We start from the raw sequence: 9,764 nt of genomic DNA on the forward strand, positions 1-9,764 counted from the left end.
GTGGGGGCGGCGGGCCGCGGCGTGTACCTTCCCAACATGGCGCCGCCCATAGGCCGCCTGCCGCGGTGCCGCCGCACTGACGTGTGTGCGCGCGCGTGTGTCCTGTGTGCCGGTCCCCGGCGCATGCGCGCTCCGTGTGGTCTTTTCCCGGCCAGAGCAGCAAGAGCGGCGGCGGCGGCGGTGACGGCGGCGGAGGCGGCTGCGGCGTTAGAGCGGAGAAAGATGGCGGCTCGGAGCGGCTGGGTGTCCCGCCAGCTGTGAGGAATCCCGAGTGCGGCAAGCGCGGCCTGCGGCGGAGCGCCTCTGCTCAGATCCTATCCCCGGCTCCCTCACCTTCTTCGCCAGCGGAGCGTACCCGAGAGCGTGGCGCTGGCTGGGCCAGGTGAGGCCTCTTCCTCTCCCGGGGCCGCGGCGGGGAGCTGGCGGCTTATGCCCTTTATGCCACGGGTCCGGCGCAGGCCCTGCACCCCGCGCGGGGGTCGGTGCCGGCTGGCCTGGGGGCCTTGCTGTAGTCATTCTCGGCCTCCCCGGGTGAGGCAGGGCGGAGGAGAACCCCTTTCCAGGCAGCCCTTGGGATGGGGGCGAACCCGGCCTCTCCCCTCTAGCACGGCGGTTTTCGTCCCCGCACCGGAGCCACGAAAGGGTGTGTGACCAGTGTAAGGATGGCTTTGGGGTGTCAAATTATCTTCCACCCCACCCCCAAATCTTTAACGCCTTTTGAGAGGAGCCGGAGTTCGGTGCCCTCCAAAATTGGGGCTGCGGCGAGGGGCCAGCATCTCTGAAGCTGCAAAAGGAAGATTTTGGAATTGGCTTAAAAAATGAAACACAAGCAGCCTTTCCTACCCCTTAGTTTTTTGAGTGTTCCCCCAGTGAGGTAGGAACTGCGGATCTCCTTGATTGAGACGGCGGCCCACGTTGTGACCGTGGAAGGCTTCTGCTGAGAATTGGTGCAAAGGGAACCGTGGAGGGTGGGAACCAATTTGTAAACGAAGAAAAAAACAGTCGTAAGATCTTGATAGTGTCTGGAAAGTAACTTCGGGGCTAATGAAGTCCTCTCGATCCTTTGAAACCTTTGGATTGTTGAGATTCGGAATACCCAATTGCTTTTGTCTGTTAATCTCCCGAATTTTATTAGGAAAATAAATGCTTCATTTCTCAATTGCCAAAGTCTTTGGACTTTTCTGTGGTGGGATTCCTACTGCTCAGCGTGAAGATTCAGACACATTACCAGTTCTCGCTTGCTGGCAGGGACATTGTACTATACTTACCCTTTTTGAGAACAACTTTTGTTGTTGTTGTTCAAATGCTAATTTGGAGACTTTGTTTCTTTCAAGTAGGGAAGCCGGTTTGAAGCCTTGTGGTCTCTTCCTTGAGGAATGAAGGCTTCAGTTGCAGTTGTGCTACGGGGAATTGTTGAGGAGATAGCATTGGCTTGGGCACACCAAATACCTTTTATAACTTAAATTTGTGTTTAAGAATGATGACGTCATGGATTTAAAGGGACAAGGAAAATTTGAGAGGAAATAGCATCAGTTAGAATTGAACATTTAAGATTCAGTCTATAGCTTTTACAGTGAATAGTGGTGCTCTGTTTCAGATCCCTAATTTTGAGCGTATTCATGTGTATAATCTGATTGGTTTCCTTTCTGTTGTATGTTGTCATTTTATATCCTGTAACTGTTTGCTTTTGACAAGCCCAGTATGAATATATTACTTTATCTACATTGACCCATGGGTGTTTTGTCTGTTTCAAAAAGCTTTTAATTGTTAAAATGACAACTGTTTAGTTTAATAGTAGCTAATTTTTTGACCATTTTTTTCTTTTCTTAAAGCCTTTTCCATAGAGATTTGTACATTTTCTTAGTGCCTTTGCTAAGGACATAAACCTAAACCAACAACTTCTCCATTTTAGACAATTGGAGAGCCACTCTCCATTTCAATTTGCTAATATAGAGTCATGAAATCATGAAACATCCTGGTGGTTTGACATTATACTTCTTGGCATAATGTGTTGCATTGTTGTGCTAAATCATCATCAGATATTGATGCACCTTCATGACATCCATGACATCATTCACTCTCCAGCATTTTGCCTTTTGCAATTTCTTGCCTTCTCAGAGTCACAAAGAAAGAGGATCAGGAAAAATAGCTTAGGATGCTTCTTAAATGTCTGATTTCTAGAAGAGCCTTCTCTAACACCGCTTTATATAGTTAAAACTCTTCTGTAGGACTCAGAGCTGTGTAATTGCTACCCATTGTGAAAATGCTAGCAAAACCTCTAGGTTTTACAAGAATATTGAGGTCCCAAGGAGAAGTTATCTCAAAGATGAACAAATACGTGATTATCTTTGTGATTTCAGGGTTGTTTTAGTCTATATAAAACTAGAAGCCATTTGTTTAAATATTGCCCTTCCCACTTCACAAGATTGTTAATGTGAAGCAAAAGAGTAATGTTTGTGAAAGTGCTTTGTAAAATAGAAGGTGAATGTAAGATTGATTATTCAATACCAGTTTTATGAAAATACCTATTGAGAGCCCTCTGTGTGTTGGACATTTTGGGAAGTAGGTACTGATGATTCTAACAGCTTTTGGTCTCAAGTTGCCTGCAGTCTGGTCGGGGAGCCAGACTGAGAAACTAGTTAAATATATTGTAGTGTAAGAAATGCACTGAATGCGACCAAGGGAGTCAAGGAAGGCTTCTCAGAGCCAGGATGTCTTTCCCCAACCTTTCCTGTTATTCTGCAGAAAAGTATGCCTTTTGTGAGCAACCTGCTTTTTATAAAAACTTAAAAATTTTCTGTCACAAGTTCTTTTCCTCTTTTATTCATTCATTGTCATGACACTTCCCACACAGTATGCCCCAGTTATGGTTTCTGCATTCTCAAAAATCCACCAGTCTTGGGAGAACCTTTTTGAGAGTGAGTCATATGCACAGGCAATAAACACAAACATTGCAGCTGCAGTTTCAAATATCTCCAATTACTAAGTGGTGACAGCTCTAGAGTGGTGATGCTTTTATTTTTGTTTTGTAAACTGGCACAAGAAGTACTGTATGATTTGAATTTGATCACATTCAGTTAATAAATGTTTAGTTGTCAGTCCCTTAGAATGTTGACTGTAAGTGATTATTAGTACTGTCTCCGGTCTCCCAATAATAAATAAAGCAAGAAGGTCCTTCTCCTTTTGAGGTGAAGCTGACAGTTTAAGCCAGAAGTATACTAAACTATTTTATAGAATCTATTTATGTAGATCGAGGCTGCTTAGCATCTCTGATGTTAAACTTCTGTTCAATGCAAGTTCCTCATCTTAGTGCTGTGGTATTTTATGATTAATTTAGCATGTTGTCACCTACATTGCAGAAATTTTATGGATTTTTGGATTGAGTGGAATCTGTAAGTGGTGCAGTATTGAACACATACCATCTGTATCTTAACTGAACATGAGTGCTTTAAGGTGGTGGTTGACAAGGAAGTGAAGGTGATGTGTTTGTTCATTCTTCTATATTGTGGCAGTTTGTCACATGTAGAAAGGTATGACCTACAGACAAGTCATTTTAAAATTGCCCAGTATGAAGCTCATAACACTACAGCTTATTTTTAAAATTGTTTCTTATGACATTCTTCTAATTATCTTGTAAAATTAGTGGTACTCCTGTATAGCTTAATTTTGTGCTTACTTACTCATGCATGTATCGGAAAGCAAATTTGCTTTGAATTCTGATTCTTCCTTTATTAAGTTTCTACTTTTTAATTTCTAAAGTTTTCTCCTAGGCTTTTTATTTAATTTTTTCTAGTGTTGCTGTTCTGTTTTGCTTCAAAGGTGGCTGTTTTGCTTCAAAGGTGGAAGTATCTTGTGGTACTTTGATGCTTGTTTATATATATAAATCTGATAAATGTACAGATATTCTATAAAGCAATAGTTACTTGTAAATTTTACTACTCTGGACAGTAACTTAGCTTAAATAGTAACATATTTTCTCTTGTCTCCTAGTAATACATAGATTTCAGGTAGTTCATTTAATTTCTTTTTTTTTTTCCTGGCTGTGTTGGGTCTTCGTTGCTGCGCTGCGGCTTTCTCTAGTTGCGGCGAGCAGGGGCTACTCTTCGTTGTGGTGTGCGGGCTTCTCATTGCAGTGGCTTCTCTTTGTTGCGGAGCACGGGCTCTAGGTGCATGGGCTTCAGTAGTTGTGGCACGGGGGCTCAGTAGTTGTGGCTCGTGGGCTCTAGAGGGCAGGCTCAGTAGTTGTGGCACATGGGCTTAGTTGCTCCACGGCATGTGGGATCTTCCCGGACCAGGGCTCGAACCCGTGTGCCCTGCATTGTCAGATGGATTCTTAACCCCTGCACCACCAGGGAAGTCCCAGTTCATTTAATTTCTATAAAGGCAAGCAAGTTCCAGTTTTAGCTACTAATATTCCCTTAGAATATTTAACATTTAGGATACGTTTATTTCAGCTATTTTAAGGAATTCACTGGTATGGCATACTCTTCCAAATTTGTGTTTCCTTTATTATTCTCATTTTAAATGTTTGATTCATGTTACTATCTAGGGAACAAGACATTTTTTTCCAGAATGAACCTCTTGGTGCATTGTTTGGAGAAAGATTGATGTTAATTATAAATTGATCAATACAGTTTTACTAAATGTTGCCTCTCCCATCTGCTGGTTTTTCAGATGCAAATCAAGGGAAAATGGAATTTATCCTTCTGTTTCAGTATTTATTTTTAAAGCTTTTTTGCTTAGTAGTCTTGCTGTGTTTTGCCAAAAAGCGACAGTGTCTTGTCTTTTCTTGGTTGATCCAGCAGTGTTAAATGTTTGCAGTCTGTTCTGCAGGACTGCTTTCTTAGCTTTTGCCTTGAGATACTTAGATAGATCCTTCAGTCTAGTCAAAAGCAAGCAAGCTGCTGTCTTCCTTATTACTGAATCTGAAGTTTTACTTTCCTGTGGGTCCTTCAAATTTTGATTTGTCTGTCTTCCTTACGTCCCCCCACCTTTTTTTTTTTCCCAGTAAATGCAGTTCTCTCTTCCAAGTGTGTTTCATAAATCATAATGGAATTTTGGAATATAATTCCCTATAGAGCTGCATAATGATGTGTGCGTTAGAATTTCACATTTTATTTAACTTATAAGTAACTTAATGGTAATGAATCTTGAAGACATTATGGTAGGTGAAATAAGCCACAAAAGAACAAATATTGTATGATTACACTTGTATGAGGTACCTAGAATAGTCTAATTCATAGAGAGAGAAAGTAGAATGGTAGTTGCCAGGGGCTGAGGAGAGGAGGGAAAGGGGAGCTACCTTTAATGGATATGGAGTTTTCGTTTGGGATCAAAGTTCTGAAGATGGATGGTGGTGATGGTTGCACAACAATGTGCATGTACTTGATGCCACTGAACTGCATATTTGAAAATGGTTAAAATGGCAGTTTTTATGTCAAGGTGTATATTAACACACACACACAGGAAGCTTAATGGTTTACGTGTGCTCTGTGGGCTGGCTTGATAATTATTTATTTCAGTATAGTAATTAAGATCATAGGCTTTGGCCCCAGGTAGACCCAGGCCTCTACCCTAGTTCTGCTACTTTGCTTGGGTATGCACCTTAGGTTCTCTAAGCCTCAGTTTTTTTGTTTTTTTTTTTTTTTTTTTTTTTTCGCAGGCCTCTCACTGCTGTGGCCTCTCCCGTTGCGGAGCACAGGCTCCGGACGCGCAGGCTCAGCGGCCATGGCTCACGGGCCCAGCCGCTCCGCGGCATGTGGGATCTTCCCAGACCGGGGCACGAACCCACGTCCCCTGCATCGGCAAGCGGACTCTCAACCACTGCGCCACCAGGGAAGCCCAAGCCTCAGTTTTTTCATCTATAAAATGAGGATGATGCCCCCACGTTTTGGGACAATTAAATGTGGGAATACGTGTGAACTTTCTCAGCACATTGCCTAGCATATAGTAAACACTTAAATCTTACACATTATTATTACATTGTTTTATGGAACAGTAAAACTGGGACAAGGGAAACTTGTCTCCTAGCTTCCTCATAGCATAGTCCAATGGCATACTTGTCCTGTACGCAGACATACCTGTAGCAGGAATACATGTTTTCTGGTTTCTCCCGTGCTTCCCTTTCTGTATTTGATTGGAGAACTGGGCTTATTCATGTCTTCATTTGGTATCACTGCCCTTATGTCTCTTAAATCCATCTAGATGTGATCTTTCTTTTATGCCTCTTGGTTTTCCAGGGACTTTATAGAGCATATCCTCTAACTCTGCTGTCCACGTGTTCACAACTGAGTCCATTGTTTCACCTCTTACCGCCCTTAACATAAAAACCTTTACTAACCAAGTTCCCTTCTTAATATTCCCATCTCTGTGGATAGAATACGTTTATTCTGGTCTGATAGACCATGAAACTGGGAGTCATTTGTTAATACCCTTTTTTTAAAAAAAATCTTTTGTATCCTGCCATGTAGATCTGTATTATCTTCCTCAGTATCCCTTAGGTTTCCCTGCTCCTCGTTATACTTGCTGACATGACTCTAGACCAGGCTTTTATGAGCTGAGGGCAGACTGAAGTACTGCTGTAGTTCTTAACTAGTCTTGTTGCCAGGGCTCTGCTACTTACTAGTTGTATGATCTCAGCCTCCCTCATCTTCAAAATGGGAGTTACAATTCCTACTGCATGACATACGTGTGCAATATTTAACTAAGTGTCTAACACATGGTGAACACTGCATAAGAAGTATTTGCTGTTACTTGAGTTTTTCTTCTTGGTAATTTTTGGAAATGGTTAAGATTGAAGTGACAGTACTACAACAGACCAATCTTAAGGGACTGCGATCTGAATGTTTCCCCTCTGATCGGGAACCTACGGTAACTCATTATTGCCTACTCCCTTACTGATCTTTGAAGCTCTCCATTTGGCCCTCATTGTACCTTTCCAGCCTTATTTTACATGATACCCATCATGCGGTCTGTTCAAGCCAGACTAGTCTCACTGCCTCTCATGTATATCATGTTCATTTTTATAACTGGAATGTTCATTTTCCTAGGTAGGAGGCATATTTTTCATTAACTACTCTATCCAGCTCTGTAGAGTATCTCCTGTATGCTCCACCACTTAACCACTGTTGCCCTGTGCTAATGAATTCCTGCCAAATACTTAAAAGGAATATATCATGCAGTATAATTCACATGTAATATTTTTAGTGTCTTCTGTACACATTTAGTACTTACATATTAGGCACTCAAATATTCATTCAGTGTATGCGTTTGATTCTTTTGGGCTGATGTTCTTCGTGAGCTTTCTGAGGCATTGCATGATCCTAAGTGTCTGTTGAGTCTTTTTTGCCTTTTTGTTCATTGGTCCATTCATTCAAAAAACATTTATTAAATGCTGTGTGCTAGGCATGGTTCAAGATATTAGGGTTACAGTGGACAAAATAGGCAAGGGCTCTGATTTCTAGGATCTTACGTTCGAGAATGAAGAAAGCAGTTAATGAATGAACAAAACTTCAGACAGTAATAAATACTTCAAAGAAAATAAAAGAGAGTTAGCTAAAAGGGAAGACTGAGATTGGTTTAGAGAAAGCCTCAGTGAGAGGTGATATTCAGGCTGAAAGACACAAGGCAGAATGTTTAATGCTAAGTTGTGGGGACATAAGGAACAGCTAGCGCAAAGGTCTAAAGTACAAACCAGGATCTAGTTGGGACTCTCAAGTTGCATTTGGCTGTTGTTTAGTTTTTGCTTCATAATCTAAAATAGGCTCCTCCCCTTCCCATTTTTTTTTTTTTTTTTTTGCCCAAATAACCACCCTTTTTTTTTTTCTTTTTTTCTTTTTTTTTTTTTTTTGCTGTACGCGGGCCTCTCACTGTTGTGGTCTCTCCCGTTGCGGAGCACAGGCTCCGGACGCGCAGACCCAGCGGCCATGGCTCACGGGCCCAGCCTCTCCGCGGCATGTGGGATCTTCCCAGACCGGGGCACGAACCTGTGTCCCCCGCATCGGCAGGCGGACTCTCAACCACTGCGCCACCAGGGAAGCCCGACACTGCCTTTTTGAAGAGACCAGTCTGGGTCTCTGGTAGACTCTTCCACATTCATGATTTGTCTTACTATTTCTTTGTGTCAATTAAGTCCTTCCTTTATCACCTTTTAAGACAATTGACAATTTGCAATCCTTTGTGATACTGTGTATTCAAGTTGTATCACACTTGATGTCAGCTTTTGCCATTATAATGATGCTGAATTTGATCACTTGGTTAATGTGCAAGTCCTAGATCTTTCCATTGTAAAGGTTTCCCTTTACATGGATCAAGTAATCTGTGGGTAGCAATTTAATACAACACAATTACTCTATTCCATCTTTCACCTGTTGGTTTTAACGTCCGTCAGAGATCCTTGCCTGAATCAGTTGTTTCATTGGAGGTTGCAAAAGGATGATTGTTACTGTTGTGTTCCTTCCACATTTATTAGCTGGCTAATAAATGAGAATCAACTGAGAATTAACTACTAAAAGTCTCTCCTAATAAGGCAGGGTGTTTTGTTTAATTCTTTGCTTTTCATTGTAAATTTTCTTGGTGAAGAACTGGTCACCTCAGTGGTAGCAAATGAGTTTCTTTTCTATTTTCTGTATCATTGTAGGCACGTGAATTTTTATTTATTCATTATTTTACAGTTAGTTACAGCCATTAGTCTCTTTTTTTTTTTTTTTTTTTTCAGTACGCGGGCCTCTCACTGTTGTGGCCTCTTCCGTTGCGGAGCACAGGCTCCGGACGCGCAGGCTCAGCGGCCATGGCTCACGGGCCCAGCCGCTCCGCTGCATGTGGGATCTTCCCGGACCGGGGCACGAACCCGCGTCCCCTGCATCGGCAGGCAGAGTCTCAACCACTGCGCCACCAGGGAAGCCCCATTAGTCTCTTTAAAACAGAACTTTCACCAGTATGAGTGTCTTCAAGCTAGTGTTGTGTCCTTTTGATGTGCCCCGTGTGCCCTTTGGTGTTTGGGTTGTTTTCTCTTGCAAGATTTTCCAGGTGCACCTTGTACTCTCTCTGTTCTTGACCCGAAATCAGTCATTTTTCTAGGAAGACCTAGTTACTTTTACAGAGAATGCCATTAGAAACCAAGATCTGAGTGCTACGAATGCTCATTGCTTACTGGGTCTTCATTATTTCTAGGTCCTTTCAGTGGGCAGAGATAGAAAATATGTTTTTTAGAAATCAAAACTTCATATTGATAGTTCCAATTTAATTTGAACCTTTACAGGGTTCTTTTCTTTAGATTTTATATTTGTCTCTCTTTCCTTAAACTGAAAATCTTATTTTTTTAGTACTGTTCACGTTTATTTGTTCTATACTACAGTATACATAACTCTTACTTTTATTTAAAAAAATTTATTTATTTGGCTGTGTTGGGTCTTTGTTGCAGCACGCGGGATTTTCGTTGCTGCGCACGGGATCTCAGTTGCAACATGCGGGATCTAGTTCCCTGACCAGGCATTGAACCTCGGTCCCCATGCATTGGGAGCGTGGAGTCTTAATCACTGGACTACCAGGGAAGTCCCATACGTAACTTTTAAAAATATAGTCTTCAGGGCTTCCCTGGTGGCACAGTGGTTGGGAGTACGCCTGCCGATGCAGGGGATGTGGGTTTGTGCCCTGGTCCAGGAGGATCCCACGTGCCGTGGAGCGGCTGGGCCTGTGGGCCGTGGCCGCTGGGCCTGCGCGTCCGGAGCCTGTGCTCCGCAACGGGAGAGGCCACAACAGTGAGA

The 9,764-nt window shown here is 42.5% G+C and overlaps 1 protein-coding gene across 1 annotated transcript in view; it reads left to right on the forward strand.

Annotated features, from left to right (window-relative positions):
- Positions 1 to 263: 263 nt before the first annotated feature.
- The window catches only part of FBXO42 (F-box protein 42), a 98,560-nt gene continuing 89,059 nt past the window's right edge, over positions 264 to 9,764 (forward strand). Inside the window, exon 1 of the mRNA XM_027110030.1 lies at positions 264 to 382. The gene's annotated coding sequence lies outside the window, so the exon portion shown is untranslated. The remainder of the gene's footprint in view (positions 383 to 9,764) is intronic.

The sequence above is a fragment of the Aethalodelphis obliquidens genome, unplaced genomic scaffold (assembly GCF_003676395.1).
Source record: "Aethalodelphis obliquidens isolate GAN/ISIS:26980383/991018 unplaced genomic scaffold, ASM367639v1 scaffold9, whole genome shotgun sequence".
NCBI lineage: Eukaryota > Metazoa > Chordata > Mammalia > Artiodactyla > Delphinidae > Aethalodelphis > Aethalodelphis obliquidens.